A 19,053-nucleotide genomic window follows, 5' to 3' on the forward strand; every position below is an offset into this window, starting at 1 on the left:
ACTTATCTCCAAGGGTCTGTTGCTGCCTCGGGCACCTTTTGGTCGTTCTCCTGTGAGTTTGGATTATCGAATCCGACGCAAAAATGATAGTTAATTGTAACGTTGAGGGCCTCCAAATGACGATGGAACACTCAAATTGCGTCGAGATCCAGTACATCGACCTCCAGCCGACTTGTCTCCAAGGGTCTATTGCTGCCTCGGGCACCTCATGGTCGTTCTCCAGTGAGTCTAGATTTTCGAATCCGACGCAAAAATGATAGTTAATTGTAACGTTCAGGGCCTTGTAATGACGATGGAACACTCAAATTGCGTCGAGATTCAATACATCGTCCTCCAGCCGACTTGTCTCCATGGGGATATTACTGCCTCCGGCCTCTTATGTTCGCTTTCTTGTAAGTCTAGATTTTCGAATCCGACGCGAAACTGATTGTTAATTGTAACGTTCAGGGCTTCGTAATGACGATGGAACACTCAAATTGCCTCGAGATTCAATACATCGGCATTCAGCCGACTTGTCTCCAAGGGTCTGTTGCTGCCTCGGGCACCTTATGGTCGTTCTCCTGTGAGTTTAGATTATCGAATCCGACGCAAAAATGATAGTTAATTGTAACTTTTAGAGCCTCCTAATGACGATGGAACACTCAAATTGCCTCGAGATTCAATACATCGGCCTCCAGCCGACTTGTCTCCTAGGGTCTATTGCTGCCTCGGGCACCTTATGGTCGTTCTCCTGTGAGTCTAGATTTTCGAATCCGACACAAAACTCATAGTTAATTGTAACGTTCAGGGCCTTGTAATGACGATGGAACACTCAAATTGCGTCGAGATTCAATACATCGGCCTCCAGCCGACTTGTCTCCAAGGGTCTGTTGCTGCCTCGGGCACCTTATGGTCGTTCTCCTGTGAGTCTACATTTTAGAATCCGACGCAAAACTGATAGTTAAATGTAATGCTCAGGGCCTCTTAATGACGATGGAACACTCAAATTGCGTCGAGAGTCAATACATCTTCCTCCAGCCGACTTGTCTACAAGGGGATATTGCTGCCTCGGGCTCCTTGTGGTCCGGCTCCTGTGAGTCTAGATTTTCGAATCCGACGCTAAAATGATTGTTAATTGTAACGTTTAGGGCCTCCTAATGACGATGGAACACTCAAATTGCGACGAGATTCAATACATCGTACTCCAGCGGACTTGTCTCCAAGGGGATATTGCTGTCTCGAGCACCGTATGAACTTCTCCTGTGAGTAGATTTTCGAATCCGACGCTAAAATGATTGTTAATTGTAACGTTCAGGGCCTCCTAATGACGATGGAACACTCAAATTGCGTCGCGATCCAATACATCGTCCTCCAGCCGACTTGTCTCCAAGGGTCTAATGCTGCCTCGGGCGCCACATGGTCCTTCTCCTGTGAGTCTAGATTTTCGAATCCGACGCAAAAATGATAGTGAATTGTAACGTTCAGGGCCTCCTAATGACAATGGAACACTCAAATTGCGTCGAGATTCAATACATCGTCCTCCAGCCGACTTGTCTCCAAGGGTCTGTTGCTGCCTCGGGCACCTTATGGTCGTTCTCCTGTGAGTTTAGATTATCGAATCCGACGCAAAAATGATAGTTAATTGTAACGTTTAGGGCCTCCTAATGACGATGGGACACTCAAATTGCGTCGAGATTCAATACATCGTCCTCCAGCCGACTTGTCTCCATGGGGATATTACTGCCTCCGGCCTCTTATGTTCGCTCTCATGTGAGTCTAGATATTCGAATCTGACGCGAAACTGATTGTTAATTGTAACGTTCAGGGTTTCCTATTGACGATGGAGCTCTCAAATTGCGTCGAGATTCAATACATCGTCCTCCAGCCGACTTGTCTCCAAGGGTCTATTGCTGCCTCGGGCACCTTATGGTCGTTCTCCTGTGAGTTTAGATTATCGAATCCGACGCAAAAATGATAGTTAATTGTAACGTTTAGGGCCTCCTAATGACGATGGAACACTCAAATTGCGTCGAGATTCAATACATCGGCCTCCAGCCGACTTGTCTCCAAGGGTCTGTTGCTGCCTGGGGCACCTTATGGTCGTTCTCCTGTGAGTTTAGATTATCGAATCCGATGCAAAAATGATAGTTAATTGTAACGTTCAGGGGATCCAAATGACGATGGAACACTCCAATTGCGTCGAGATCCAATACATCGGCCTCCAGCCGACTTGTCTCCATGGGGATATTACTGCCTCGGGCACCTTATGGTCGTTCTCCTGTTAGTAGATTTTCGAATCCGACGCTAAAATGATTGTTAATTGTAACGTTCAGGGCCTCCTAATGACGATGGAGGACTCAAATCGCGTCAAGAATCAATACATCGACCTCCAACCGACTTGTCTACAAGGGGATATTGCTGCCTCGGGCTCGATGTGGTCCGCCTCCTGTGAGTCTAGATTTTCAAATCCGACGCAAAACTGATAGTTAATAGTATCATTTAAGGGCCTCCGAATGACGATGGAGCACTCAAATTGCGTCGTGATTCAATACATCGTCCTCCAGCGGACTGGTCTCCATGGGGATATTGCTGCCTCGGGCACCTAATGGTCCGTCTCCAGTGAGTCTAGAATTTCGAACCCGATGCAAAACTGATTGTTAATTGTAACGTTCAGGGGCCTCCATTGACGATGGAACACTCAAATTGCGTCGAGATTCAATACATCGTCCTCCAGCCGACTTGTCTCCAAGGGTCTATTGCTCCCTCGGGCACCTTATGGTCGTTCTCCTGTGAGTCTAGAATTTCGAATCCGACGCAAAAATGATAGTTAATTGCAACGTTCAGGGCCTCCCAATGACGATGGAACACTCAAATTGCGTCGAGATTCAATCCATCGGCCTCCAGCCGAATTGTCTCCAAGGGCCTGTTGCTGCCTCGGGCGCCTTGTGGTCGTTCTCCTGTGAGTCTAGATTTTCGAAACCGACGCATAACTGATATTTAATTGTAACGTTCAGCGCCTCCTAATGACGATGGAACACTCATTTTGCGTCGAGAATCAATACATCGTCCTCCAGCCGACTTGTGTCCAAGGGGATATTGCTGCCTCGCCACCATTGGTCCGTCTCCTGTGAGTCTAGATTTTTGAATCCGACGAAAAACTGATAGTTAATTGTAACATTCAGGGCCTCCTAGTTACGATGGAACACTCAAATTGCGTCGAGAGTCAATACATCGATCTCCAGCCGACTTGTCTACAATCGGATATTGCTGCCTCGGGCTTCATGTGGTCCCTCTCCTGTGAGTCTAGATTTTCGAATCCGACACGAAACTGATAGTTAATTGTAACGTTCAGGGCCTCCTAATGACGATGGAACACTCAAATTGCGTCGAGATTCAATACATCGGCATTCAGCTAACTCGTTTCCAAGAATCTATTGCTGCCTCGGGCACCTTATTGTCGTTCTCCAGTGAGTCTAGATATTCGAATCCGACGCAGAACAGATAGTTAATTGTAGCGTTCAGGGCCTCCTAATGACGAAGGAACACTCAAATTGCGTCGAGATTCACTACATCGTTCTCCAGCCGACTTGTCTCCAACGGGATATCGCTGCCTCGGGCACCTCATGGTCCGTCTCCGGTGATTCTACGTTTCAAATCCGACGCAAATTTGTTAGTTAATTGTAACGTTCAGGGCCTCCTAATGACGATGGAAAACTCAATTTGCGTCGCGATTCAATGCATCGTCCTCCAGCGGACTGGTCTCCAGGATGATATTGCTGCTTCGGGCACCTAATGGTCCGTCTCCAGTATGTCTAGATTTTCGAATCCGACGAAAAACTGATAGTTAATTGTAACATTCAGGGCCTCCTAATGACGATGGAACACTCAAATTGCGTCGCGATCCAATACATCGTCTTCCAGCCGACTTGTCTCCAAGGGTCTATTGCTGCCTCGGGCACCTTATGATCGTTCTTCTGTGGGTCTAGATTTTCGAACCCGACACAAAATTGATAGTTAATTATAACTTTTAGGGCCACCTAATGACGATGGAACTCTCAAATTGCGTCGCGATTCAATACATCGTCCTCCAGCCGACTTGTCTCCAAGGCGATATTGCTGTCTCGGGCACCATATGATCCTTCTCCTGTGAGTCTAGATTTTCGAATCCGACACAAAAATGATAGTGAATTGTAACGTTCAGCGCCTCCTAATGACGACAGAACACTGAAATTGCTTCGAGATTCAATACATCGTCCTCCAGCCGACTTGTCTCCAAGGGTCTATTGCTGCCTCGGGCACGAAATGGTACGTTTGCTGTGAGTCTAGATTTTCGAATGCGACGCAAAACTGATAGTTAAACGTAAAGTTCAGGGACTCCTAATTACGACAGAGCACTCAAATTGCGTCGCGTTTCAATACTTCGTCCTCCAGCGGCCAGGTCCGCAAGGGGATATTGCTGCTTTGGGCACCTTATGATCCGTCTCCAGTGCGTCTAGATTTTCGAATCCGACGAAAAACTGATAGTTAATTGTAACATTCAGGGCCTCCTAAAGACGATGGAACACTCAAATTGCGTCGAGAGTCAATACATCGATCTCCAGACGACTTGTCTACAAGGGGATATTGCTGTCTCGGGCACCAAATGGTTCTTCTCCTGTGAGTCTAGATTTTTGAATCCGACGCGAAACTGATAGTTAATTGTAACGTTCAGAGCCTCCAAATGACGATGGAACACTCAAATTGCGTCGAGATTCAATACATCGGCCTCGAGCCGACTTGTCTCCATGGGTCTATTGCTGCCTCGGGCACCTTATGATTGTTCTCATGTGAGTCTAGATTTTCGAATCCGACGCGAAACTGATAGTTAATTGTAACGCTCAGGGCCTCCTAATGACGATGGAGCACTCAAATTGCGTCGTGATTCAATACATCGGCCTCCAGCCGACTTGTCTCCGAGGGGATATTGCTGTCTCGGGCACCATATGAGCCTTCTCCTGTGAGTCTAGAATTTCGAATCCGACGCAAAAATGATAGTGAATTGTAACGTTCAGCGCCTCCTAATGACGATAGAACACTCAAATTGCGTCGAGATTCAATACATCGTCCTATAGCCGATTTGTCTCCAAGGGGATATTGCTGCCTCTGGCACCAAATTGTGCGTCTCCTGTGAGTCAAGATTTTTGAATCTGACGCGAAACTGATAGTTAATTGTAACGTTCAGCGCCTCCTAATGACGATGGAACACTCAAATTGCGTCGAGAGTCAATACATCGTACTCCAGCCGACTTGTCTATAAGGGTCTATTCCTGCCTCGGGCACCTTATGGTCGATCTCCTGTGAGTCTAGATTTTCGAATCCGACGCAAAAATGATAGTTAATTGTATCGTTAAGCGCCTCCTAATGACGATGGAACACTGAATTTGCGTCGAGAGTCAATTCATCGATCTCCAGCCGACTTGTCTACAAGGGGATATTGCTGCCTCAGGCTTCATGTGGTCCGTCTCCTGTGTGTCCAGATTTTCGAATCCGACGCGAAACTTATAGTTAATTGTGGCCTCCTAATGACGATGGAGCACTCAAATTGCGTCGCGTTTCAATTCATCGTCCTCCAGAGGACTGATCTCCAAGGGGATATAGCCTCGGGCACCTTATGATCGTTCACCTGTGAGTCTAGATTTTCGAACCCGACGCAAAAGTGATAGTTAATTGCAACGCTCAGGGCCACCTAATGACGATGGAACACTCAAATTGCATCGTGATTCAATACATCGGCCTCCAGCAGACTTGTCTCCAAGGGGAAATTGCTGTCTCCGGCACAATATGATCGTTCTCCTGTGAGTCTTGATTTTCGAATCCGACGCAAAAATGATAGTGAATTGAAACGTTCAGCGCCTCCTAATGACGATAGAACATTCAAATTGCGTCGAGATTCAATTTATCGTCCATCAGCCGACGTGTCTCCAAGGGGATTTTGCTGCCTCGGGCACCATTTGAGCCTTCTCCTGTGAGTCTAGAATTTCGAATCCTACGCAAAAATGATAGTGAATTGTAACGTTCAGCGCCTCCTAATGACGATAGAACACTCAAATTGCGTCGAGATTCAATACATCGTCCTCCAGCCGATTTGTCTTCAAGGGGATATTGCTGCCTCGGGCACCAAGTGGTGCGTCTCCTGTGAGTCTAGATTTTTGAATCTGACGCGAAACTGATAGTTAATTGTAACGTTCAGCGCTTCCTAATGACGATGGAACACTCAAATTGCGTCGAGATTCAATACATCTACCTTCAGCCGACTTGTCTCTAAGGGGATATTGCTGTCTCGGGCACCAAATGATCCTTCTCCTGTGAGTAGATTTTCGATTTCGACGCTAAAATGATAGTTAATTGTAACGTTCAGCGCCTCCTAATGACGATGGAACACTGAATTTGCGTCGAGAGTCAATACATCGATCTCCAGCCGACTTGTCTACAAGGAGATATTGCTGCCTCGGGCTTCATGTGGTCCGTCTCCTGTGAGTCCAGATTTTCGAATCCGACGCGAAACTGGTAGTTAATTGTGGCCTCCTAATGACGATGGAGCACTCAAATTGCGTCGCGATTCAATTCATCGTCCTTTAGAGGACTGGTCTCCAAGGGGATATAGCCTCGGGCACCTTATGATCGTTCACCTGTGAGTCTAGATTTTCGAACCCGACGCAAAAGTGATAGTTAATTGCAACGCTCAGGGCCACCTAATGACGATGGAACACTCAAATTGCATCGTGATTCAATACATCGGCCTCCAGCCGACTTGTCTCCAAGGGGATATTGCTGTCTCGGGCACCATATGAGCCTTCTCCTGTGAGTATAGAATTTCGAATCCGACGCAAAAATGATAGTGAATTGTAACGTTCAGTGCCTCCTAATGACGATAGAACACTCAAAATGCGTCGAGATTCAATACATCGTCCTTCAGCCGACTTGTCTCCAAGGGGATATTGCTGTCTCGGGCACCAAATGATCCTTCTCCTCTGAGTAGATTTTCGAATCCGACGCTAAAATGATAGTTAATTGTAACGTTCAGCGCCTCCAAATGAAGATGGAACACTCAAATTGCGTCGAGAGTCAATACATCGTACTCCAGCCGACTTGTCTCTAAGGGTCTATTGCTGCCTCGGGCACCCTATGGTCGTTCCCCTGTGAGCATAGATTTTCGAATCCGACGCTAAAATGATAGTCAATTGTAACGTTCAGCTCCTCCTATGCCGATGGAACACTCAAATTGCGTCGAGATTCAATACATGGTCCTCCAGCCGACATGTGTCCAAGGGGATATTGCTGACTCGGGCACCATATGGTCCTTCTCCTGTGAGTCTAGATTTTCGAATCCGACGCGAAACTGATCGTTAATTGTAACGTTCAGGACCTCCTAATGACGATGGAACACTCAAATTGCGTCGAGATTCAATACACCGGCTTCGAGCCGTCTAGTCTCCAAGGGTCTATTGCTGCCTCGGGCACCTTATGGTCGTTCTCCTGTGAGTCTAGATTTTCGAATCCGACGCAAAACAGATAGTTAATTGTAACGTTCAGGGCTTCCTAATGACGATAGAACACTCAAATTGCGTCGAGATTCACTACATCGTCCTCCAGCCGACTTGTCTCCAAGGGGATATCGTTGCCTCGGGCACCACATGGTCCGTCACCGGTGATTCTACGTTTTCGAATCCGACGCAAAACTGATAGTTACTTGTATCGTTCAGGGCCTCCTAATGACGATGGAGCACTCAAATTGCGACGCGATTCAATACATCGTCCTCCAGCGGACTGGTCTCCAAGGGGATAATGCTGCCTCGGGCACCTAATGGTCCGTCTCCAGTGAGTCAAGATTTTCGAATCCGACGAAAAACTGATAGTTAATTGTAACATTCAGGGCCTCCTAATGACGATGGAACACTCAAATTCCGTCGCGATTCAATACATCGGCCTCCAGCTGACTTGTCTGCAAGGGGATATTGCTTCCTCGGGCACCAAATGGTGCGTCTCCTGTGAGTCTAGATTTTTGAATCTGACGCGAAACTGATAGTTAATTGTAACGTTCAGCGCCTCCTAATGACGATGGAACACTCAAATTGCGTCGAGATTCAATACATCGGCCTCCAGCCGACTTGCCTCCAAGGGTCTATTGCTGCATCGGGCACCTTATGGTCGTTCTCCTGTGAGTCTAGATTTTCGATTACGACGCAAAAATGATAGTTAATTGTAACGTTCAGGGCCTTGTAATGACGATGGAACACTCAAATTGCGTCGAAATTCAATACATCGGCCTCCAGCCGTTTTGTCTCCAAGGGCCTGTTGCTGCCTCGGGCACCTTATGGTCGATCTCCTGTGGGTTTAGATTATCGAATCCGACGCAAAAATGATAGTTAATTGTAACGTTTAGGGCCTCCTAATGACGATGGGACACTCAAATTGCGTCGAGATTCAATACATCGTCCTCCAGCCGACTTGTCTCCAAGGGTCTAATGCTGCCTCGGGCACCTTATAGTCGTTCTCTTGTAAGTCTAGATTTTCGAATCCGACGCAAAAATGATAGTTAATTGTAACGTTCAGGGCCTCCTAATGACGATGGAACTCTCAAATTGCGTCGAAATTCAATACATCGTCCTCCAGCCGACTTGTCTCCAAGGGTCTATTGCTGCCTCGAGCACCTTATGGTCGTTCTCCTGTGAGTCTAGATTTTCGAATCAGACGCAAAAATGATAGTTAATTGTAACGTTCAGGGCCTTCTAATGACGATGGAACACTGAAATTGCGTCGAGATTCAATACATCGGCCTCCAGCCGACATGTCTCCAAGGGGATATCGCTGCCTCGGGCACCACATGGTCCGTCTCCGGTGATTCTACGTTTTCGAATCCGACGCAAAACTCATAGTTAATTGTAACGGTCAGAGCCTCCTATTGGCGATGGAACAATCAAATTGCGTCGAGATTCAATACATCGGCCTCCAGCCCACTTGTCTCCAAGGTTCTATTGCTGCCTCGGGCACCTTATGGTCGTTCTCTTGTAATTCTAGATTTTCGAATCCGACGCAAAAATGATAGTTAATTGTAACGTTCAGGGCATCCTAATGCCGATGGAACTCTCAAATTGCGTCGAGATTCAATACATCGGCCTCCAGCGGACTTGTCTCCAAGGGGATATTGCTGTCTCGAGCACCGTATGAACTTCTCCTGTGAGTAGATTTTCGAATCCGACGCATAAATGATAGTTAATTGTAACGTTCAGGGCCTTCTAATGACGATGGGACACTCAAATTGCGTCGAGATTCAATACATCGGCCTCCAGCCGACTTGTCTCCAAGGGTCTATTGCTGCCTCGGGCACCTTATGGTCGTTCTCCTGTGAGTTTAGATTTTCGAATCCGACGATAAACTGATAGTTAATTGTAACATTCAGGGCCTCCTAATGACGATGGAACACTCATTTTGCGTCGCGATCCAATACATCGTCCTCCAACCGACTTGTCTCCAAGGGTCAATAGCTGCCTCGGGCACCGTATGGTCGTTCCCCTGTGAGTCAACATTTTCGAATCCGACGCAAAACTGATAGTTAATTGTAAGGTTCAGGGCCTCGTAATGACGATGGAACACTCAAATTGCGTCGAAATTCAATACATCGGCCTCCAGCCGTTTTGTCTCCATGGGTCTGTTGCTGCCTCGGGCACCTTATGGTCGATCTCCTGCGACTTTAGATTATCGAATCCGACGTAAAATAGATAGTTAATTGTAACGTTTAGGGCCTCCTAATGACGATGGGACACTCAAATTGCGTCGAGATTCAATACCTCGTCCTCCAGCCGACTTGTCTCCAAGGGTCTAATGCTGCCTCGGGCACCTTATGGTCGTTCTCTTGTAAGTCTAGATTTTCGAATCCGACGCAAAAATGATAGTTAATTGTGACGTTCAGGGCCTTGTAATGACGATGGAACACTCAAATTGCGTCGAGATTCAATACATCGGCCTCCAGCCGACTTGTCTACAAAGGGATATTGCGGCCTCGGGCTCCATGTGGTCCGTCTCCTGTGAGTCTAGATTTTCGAATCCGACGCGAAACTGATAGTTAATTGTAACGTTCAGGGCCTCCTACAGCTGATGGAACACTCGAATTGCGTCGAGATTCAATACATCGTCCTCCAGCCGACTTGTCTCCAAGGGTCTATTGCTGCCTCGGGCACCTTATGGTCGTTCTCCTGTGAGTCTAGATTTTCGAATCCGACGCAAAAATGATAGTTAATTGTAACGTTCAGGGCCTTGTAATGACGATGGAACACTCAAATTGCGTCGAGATTCAATACATCGGCCTCCAGCCGACTTGTCTCCAAGGGTCTGTTGCTGCATCGGGCACCTTATGGCCGTTCTCCTGTGAGTTTAGATTATCGAATCCGAAGCAAAAATGATAGTTAATTGTAACGTTTAGGGCCTCCTAATGACGATAGAAGACTCAAATTGCGCCGAGATTCAATACATCGACCTCCAGCCGACTTGTATCAAAGGGGATATTGCATTTTCATGCACCATATGATCCTTCTCCTGTTAGTAGATTTTCGAATACGACGCTAAAGTGATAGTTAACTGTAACGTTCAGGGCCTCCTAATGCCGATGGAACACTCAAATTGCGTCGAGATTCAATACATCGGCCTCCAGCCGACTTGTCTCCAAGGGCCTATTGCTGCCTCGGGCACCTTATGGTCGTTCTCCTGTGAGTTTAGATTATCGAATCCGACGCAAAAATGATAGTTAATTGTAACGTTCAGGGCCTCCTAATGCCGATGGAACACTCAAATTGCGTCGAGATTCAATACATTGGCCTCCAGCCGACTTGCCTCCAAGGGTCTATTGCTGCATCGGGCACCTTATGGTCGTTCTCCTGTGAGTCTAGATTTTCGAATCCGACGCAAAAATGATAGTTAATTGTAAGGTTCAGGGCCTCGTAATGACGATGGAACACTCAAATTGCGTCGAAATTGAATACATCGGCCTCCAGCCGTTTTGTCTCCATGGGTCTGTTGCTGCCTCGGGCACCTTATGGTCGATCTCCTGCGACTTTAGATTATCGAATCCGACGTAAAATAGATAGTTAATTGTAACGTTTAGGGCCTCCTAATGACGATGGGACACTCAAATTGCGTCGAGATTCAATACATCGTCCTCCAGCCGACTTGTCTCCAAGGGTCTAATGCTGCCTCGGGCACCTTATGGTCGTTCTCTTGTAAGTCTAGATTTTCGAATCCGACGCAAAAATGATAGGTAATTGTAACGTTCAGGGCCTTCTAATGACGATGGGACACTCTAATTGCGTCGAGATTCAATACATCGGCCTCCAGCCGACTTGTCTCCAAGGGGATATCGCTGCCTCGGGCACCACATGGTCCGTCTCCGGTGATTCTACGTTTTCGAATCCGACGCAAAACTCATAGTTAATTGTAACGGTCAGAGCCTCCTATTGGCGATGGAACACTCAAATTGCGTCGAGATTCAATACATCGACCTCCAGCCGACTTGCTTCCAAGGGGATATTGCTGCATCGGGCACCTTATGGTCGTTCTCCTGTGAGTTTAGATTTTCGAATCCGACGATAAACTGATAGTTAATTGTAACATTCAGGGCCTCCTAATAGCGAAGGAACACTCATTTTGCGTCGCGATCCAATACATCGTCCTCCAACCGACTTGTCTCCAAGGTTCAATAGCTGCCACGGGCACCTTGTGATCGTTCTGCTGTGAGTCTAGATTTTCGAACCCGACGCAAAACTGATTGTCAATTGTAACGTTCAGGGCCACCTAATGACGATGGAACACTCAAATTGAGTCGAGATTCAATACATCGACCTCCAGCCGACTTGTCTGTAAGGGGATGTTGCTGCCTCGGGCTCCATGTGGTCCGTCTCCTGTGAGTCTAGATTTTCGAATCCGACGCGAAACTGATAGTTAATTGTAACGTTCAGGGCCTCCTAATGACGATGGAACACTCAAATTGCGTCGCGATTCAATACATCGGCCTCCAGCCCACTTGTCTCCAAGGGTCTATTGCTGCCTCGGGCACCTTATGGTCGTTGTCTTGTAAGTCTAGATTTTCGAATCCGACGCAAAAATGATAGTTAATTGTAACGTTCAGGTCCTCCTAATGCCGATGGAACTCTCAAATTGCGTCGAGATTCAATACATCGGCCTCCAGCGGACTTGTCTCCAAGGGGATATTGCTGTCTCGAGCACCGTATGAACTTCTCCTGTGAGTAGATATTCGAATCCGACGCATAAATGATAGTTAATTGTAACGTTCTGGGCCTTCTAATGGCGATGGGACACTCAAATTGTGTCGAGATTCAATACATCGGCCTCCAGCCGACTTGTCTCCAAGGGTCTATTGCTGCCTCGGGCACCTTATGGTCGATCTCCTGTGAGTTTAGATTTTCGAATCCGACGATAAACTGATAGTTAATTGTAACATTCAGGGCCTCCTAATGACGATGGAACACTCATTTTGCGTCGCGATCCAATACATCGTCCTCCAACCGACTTGTCTCCAAGGGTCAATAGCTGCCTCGGGCACCGTATGGTCGTTCCCCTGTGAGTCAACATTTTCGAATCCGACGCAAAACTGATAGTTATATGTAATGCTCAGGGCCTCTTAATGACGATGGAACACTCAAATTGCGTCGAGAGTCAATACATCTTCCTCCAGCCGACTTGTCTACAAAGGGATATTGCTGCCTCGGGCTCCATGTGGTCCGTCTCCTGTGAGTCTAGATTTTCGAAACCGACGCGAAACTGATAGTTAATTGTAACGTTCAGGGCCTCCTACAGCTGATGGAACACTCGAATTGCGTCGAGATTCAATACATCGTCCTCCAGCCGACTTGTCTCCAAGGGTCTATTGCTGCCTCGGGCACCTTATGGTCGTTCTCCTGTGAGTCTAGATTTTCGAATCCGACGCAAAAATGATAGTTAATTGTAACGTTCAGGGCCTTGTAATGACGATGGAACACTCAAATTGCGTCGAGATTCAATACATCGGCCTCCAGCCGACTTGTCTCCAAGGGTCTGTTGCTGCCTCGGGAACCTTATGGTCGTTCTCCTGTGAGTTTAGATTATCGAATCCGACGCAAAAATGATAGTTAATTGTAACGTTTAGGGCCCCCTAATGACGATGGGACACTCAAATTGCGTCGAGATTCAATACATCGTCCTCCAGCCGACTTGTCTCCAACGGTCTATTGCTGCCTCGGGCACCTTATGGTCGTTCTCCTGTGAGTCTACATTATCGAATCCGACGCAAAAATGATAGTAATTGTAACGTTTAGGGCCTCCTAATGACGATGGAACACTCATTTTGCGTCGCGATCCAATACATCTTACTCCAACCGACTTGTCTCCAAGAGTCAATAGCTGCCTCGGGCACCGTGTGGTCGTTCCCCTGTGAGTGAACATTTTAGAATCCGACGCAAAACCGATAGTTAAATGTAATGCTCAGGGCCTCTTAATGACGATGGAACACTCAAATTGCGTCGAGAGTCAATACATCTTCCTCCAGCCGACTTGTCTACAAGGGGATATTGCTGCCTCGGGCTCCATGTGGTCCGTTTCCTGTGAGTCTAGATTTTTGAATCCGACGCAAAAATGATAGTTAATTGTAACGTTCAGGGCCTTGTAATGACGATGGAACACTCAAATTGCGTCGAGATTCAATACATCGGCCTCCAGCGGACTTGTCTCCAAGGGGATATTGCTGTCTCGGGCACTATATGATCCTTCTCCTGTGAGTCTAGATTTTCGAATCCGACGCAAAAATGATAGTGAATAGTAACGTTCAGCGCCTCCTGATGACGATAGAACTCTCAAATTGCGTCGAGATTCAACACATCGTCCTCCAGCCGACTTGTCTCCAAGGGTCTAATGCTGCCTCGGGCACCTTATGGTCGTTCTCCTGTGAGTTTAGATTATCGAATCCGACGCAAAGATGATTGTTAATTGTAACGTTTAGGGCCTTGTAATGACGATGGAACACTCAAATTGCGACGAGATTCAATACATCGTCCTCCAGCCGACTTGTCTCCAAGGGTCTGTTGGTGCCTCGGGCACCTTATGGTCGTTTTCCTGTGAGTCTAGATTTTCGAATCCGAAGAAAAACTGATAGTTAATTGTAACATTCAGGGCCTCCTAGTGACGATGGAACACTCAAATTGCGTCGAGATTCAATACATCGTCATCCAGCCGACTTGTCACCAAGAGTCTATTGCTGCCTCGGGCACCTTATGGTCGTTCCCTTGTAAGTCTAGATTTTCGAATCCGACGCAAAAATGATAGTTCATTATAACGTTCAGGGCGAACTAATGACGCAATTTGAGTGTTCCATCGTCATTAGGAGGCCCTAAACCTTACAATTAACTATCGTTTTTGCGTCGGATTCGATAATCTATACTCACAGGTGAGCGACCATGAGGTGCCCGAGGCAGCAACAGACCCTTGGAGACAAGTCGGCTGGAAGCGATGTATTGATTCTTGACGCAATTTGAGTGTTCCATCGTCATTAGGAGGCCCTGAATGATACAATTCACTATCATTTTTGCGCCGGATTCGAAAATCTAGACTCACAAGAGAAGGACCATGTGGTGCCCGAGGCAGCAATAGACCCTTGGAGACAAGTCGCCTGGAGGCCGATGTATTGAATCTCGTCGCAATTTGAAAGTTCCATCGTCATTAGGGGGCCCTGAACGTTACAATTAACTATCATTTTTGCGTCGGATTCGATAATCTAAACTCACAGGAGAACGACCATAAGGTGCCCGAGGCAGCAACAGACCCTTGGAGACAAGTCGGCTGGAGGACGATGTATTGGATCGCGACGCAAAATGAGTGTTCCATAGTCATTAGAAGGCCCTGTACGTTACAATTAACTATCATTTTAGCGTCAGATTCGAAAATCTACTAACAGGAGAAGGATCATATGGTGCACGAGACTGCAGTATCCCCTTGGATACAAGTCGGCTGGAGGCCGATGTATTGAATCTCGACGCAATTTGAGTGTTCCATCGGGGTTAGGAGGCCCTGAACGTTACAGTTAACTATCATCTTAGCGTCGGATTCGAAAATCTACTAACAGGAGAAGGATCATATGGTGCACGAGACTGCAATATCCCCTTGGATACAAGACGACTGGAGGACGATGTATTGACTCTCGACGCAATTTGAGTGTTCCATCGCCAATAGGAGGCCCTGAACGTTACAATTAACTATCATTTATGCGTCGGATTCGAAAATCTACTCACAGGAAAACTTCATACGCTGCTCGAGGCAGCAATAGACCCTTGGAGACAAGTCGGCTGGAAACCGATGTATTGATTCTTGACGCAATTTGAGTGTTCCATCGACATTATGAGGCCCTGAACGTTACTATTAACAATCATTTTAGCGTCGGATTCGAAAATCTACTCACAGGAGAAGTTCATACGGTGCTCGAGACAGCAATATACCCCTTGGAGACAAGTCCGCTGGAGGCCGATGTATTGAATCTCGACGCAATTTGAGAGTTCCATCGTCTTTAGGAGTCCCTGAACGTCACAATTAACTATCATTTTTGCGTCGGATTCGAAAATCTAGACTCACAGGAGAACGACCATAAGGTGACCGAGGCAGCAATAGATCCTTGGAGACGAGTCGGCTGGCATCCGATGTATTGAATCTCGACGCAATTTGAGTGTTCCATCGTCATTAGGAGGCCCTAAACGCTACAATTAACTATCATTTTTGCGTCGGATTCGATAATCTAAACTCACAGGAGAACGACCTTAAGGTGCCCGAGGCAGCAATATCCCCTTGGAGACAAGTCGGCTGGAGGCCGATGTATTGAATCTCAACGCAATTTGAGTGTTCCATCGGCATTAGGAGGCCCTGAACGTTACAGTTAACTATTATTTTAGCGTCGGATTCGAAAATCTACTAACAGGAGAAGGATTATATGGTGCACGAGACTGCAATATCCCCTTGGATACAAGTCGACTGGAGGTCGATGTATTGACTCTCGACGCAATTTGAGTGTTCCATCGTCTTTAGGAGTCCCTGAACGTTACAATTAACTATCATTTATGCGTCGGATTCGAAAATCTACTCACAGGAGAAGTTCATTCGGTGCTCGAGACAGCAATATACCCCTTGGAGACAAGTCCGCTGGAGGCCGATGTATTGATTCTCGACGCAATTTGAGTGTTCCATCGTCATTAGGAGGCCCTGAACCTTACAATTAACAATCAGTTTCGCGTCGATTTCGAAAATCTAAACTCACAGGAGAACGACCATAAGGTGCCCGAGGCAGCTACAGACTCTTGGAGACAAATCAGCTGGAGGACGATGTATTGAATCTCGACGCAATTTGAGAGTTCTATCGTCATCAGGAGGCGCTGAACGTTACTATTTACTATCATTTTTGCGTCGGATTCGAAAATCTAGACTCACAGCAGACGGACCATTTGGTTCCCGAGGCAGCAATATCCCCTTGGAGACAAATCGGCAGGAGGACGATGTATTGAATCTCGACGCAATTTGAGTCTTCTGTCGTCATTAGGAGGCGCTGAACGTTACAATTAACAATCATTGTAGCGTCGGATTCGAAAATCTAGACTCACAGGAGAAGGATCATCTGGTGCCCGAGACAGCAATATACCCTTGTAGACAAATCCGCTGGAGGCCGATGTATTGAATCTCGACGCAATTTGAGTGTTCCATCGTCATTAGGAGGCCCTGAACCTTACAATTATCTATCAGTTTCGCGTCGGATTCGAAAATCTAAACTCACAGGACAAGGACCATGTGGTGCCCGAGGCAGCGATATCCCCTTGGAGACAAGTCGGCTGGAGGCCGATGTATTGAATCTCGACGCAATTTGAGTGTTCCATCGTCATTAGAAGGCCCTGAACGTTACAATTAACTATCAGTTTTGCGTCGGATTCGATAATCTAAACTCACAGGAAAACGACCATAAGGTGCCCGAGGCAGCAACAGACCCTTGGAGACAAGTCGGCTGGAGGCCGATGTATTGAACCTCAACGCAATTTGAGAGTTCCATCGGCATTAGGATTCCCTGAACTTTACAATTAACTATCAGTTTTTCGTCGCATTCGGAAATCTGAACTCACAGGAGAACGACCATTAGGTGCCCGAGGCAGCAATATCCCCTTGGAGACCAGTCCGCTGGAGTACGATGTATTGAATCGCGACGCAATTTGAGTGCTCCATCGTCATTAGGAGGCCCTGATCGTTACAATTAACTATGAGTTTCGCGTCGGATTCGAAAATCTAGACTCGCAGGAGAATGACCATAAGGTGCCAGAGGCAGCAATAGACCCTTGGAGACAAGTCGGCTGGAGGCCGATGTATTGAATCTCGACGCAATTTGAGTGTCCCATCGTCATTAGGAGGCCCTAAACGTTACAATTAACTATCATTTTTGCGTCGGATTCGATAATCTAAACTCACAGGAGAACGACCATAAGGTGCCCGAGGCAGCAACAGACCCTTGGAGACAAGTCGGCTGGAGGCCGATGTATTTAATCTCGACGCAATTTGAGTGTTCCATCGTCATTACAAGGCCCTGAACGTTACAATTAACTATCATATATGCGTCGGATTCGAAAATGTAGACTCACAGGAGAACGACCATAAGGTGCCCGAGGCAGCAATAGACCCATGGAGACAAGTCGGCTGGAAACCGATGTATTGATTCGTGACGCATGTTGAGTGTTCCATCGTCATTAGGAGGCCCTGAACGTTACAATTAACTATGAGTTTTGCGTCGGATTCGAAAATCTAGGCTCACAGGAGAACGACCATAAGGTGCCCGAGGCAGCAATAGACCCTTGGAGACAAGTCGGCTGGAGGCCGATGTATTGAATCTCGACGCAATTTGAGTGTTCCATCGTCATTAGGCGGCCCTAAACGTTACAATTAACTATCATTTTTGTGTCGGATTCGATAATCTAAACTCACAGGAGAACGACCATAAGGAGCTCGAGGCAGCAATAGACCCTTGGAGACAAGTCGGCTGGAGGCCGATGTATTGATTCTTGACGCAATTTGAGTGTTCCATCGTCATTAGGAGGCCCTGAACGTTACAATTCACTATCATTTTTGCGTCGGATTCGAAAATCTAGACTCACAGGAGAAGGACCATGTGGTACCCGAGGCAGCAATAGACCCTTGGAGACAAGTCGGCTGGAGGACGATGTATTGAATCTCGTCGCAATTTGAGTGTTCCATCGTCATTAGGAGGCCCTGAACGTTACAATTAACTATCATTTTTGCGTCGGATTCGATAATCTAAACTCACAGGAGAACGACCCAAGGTCCGTAAAAAAATAAGGTTGAGCAGTAACCGTTCTGTCCTGCCATTGGCTGAGGCTGTGACGTCACGAAGGAACCGCCGCTGCCTCTGAACAGCGCTAGAAGACGCAGTCCGCGCATTTAAGCGAAGTATTTGTGAAATGTTTCAGTTTGTACAGAAATAGTAAAAGGTAAATTGTTATTCTGCTATTTCTAGAAAGTTACTGCTATATTCTGTAACTTGTCCAGCTTTCAAACAGACACTGCTGAGTGCTGACTTTAATAAAATCAAGCGTCTATAGATCAAACTATACAAAAATAAGTGGAAAGTACCGTCTGTTTTGCAGTTCTCTACGAAGTAAACGTTCGAAATGAGCATTCGATTTTCTAACTTTGGCTCTGGGAAAAGTGTTAACTTGTAGACAAGCTCTATGTAACGCTCATTTATATTCTGTTTGCATCATGTCTACAAAAACACTTTCATTTTCACTCAAGAAATTATGCAATTGCCTTATTTGTAGGAAGCATTTGAATTACCTACCTGAACTGACACACACACACACACACACACACACACACACACACACACGCATACACACATTCTTAATTTTCTCACACCTCAAACCTTGGCTTATATTTTTATCAAGGTGGCTGTATAATGTTTGCCCAAGTTGTTAAAATTCACTTATATAAAAGAGCATTGAATCAAAAAAAGTGCTG

This window comes from Schistocerca serialis, chromosome 5 (genome assembly GCF_023864345.2).
Source record: "Schistocerca serialis cubense isolate TAMUIC-IGC-003099 chromosome 5, iqSchSeri2.2, whole genome shotgun sequence".
NCBI lineage: Eukaryota > Metazoa > Arthropoda > Insecta > Orthoptera > Acrididae > Schistocerca > Schistocerca serialis.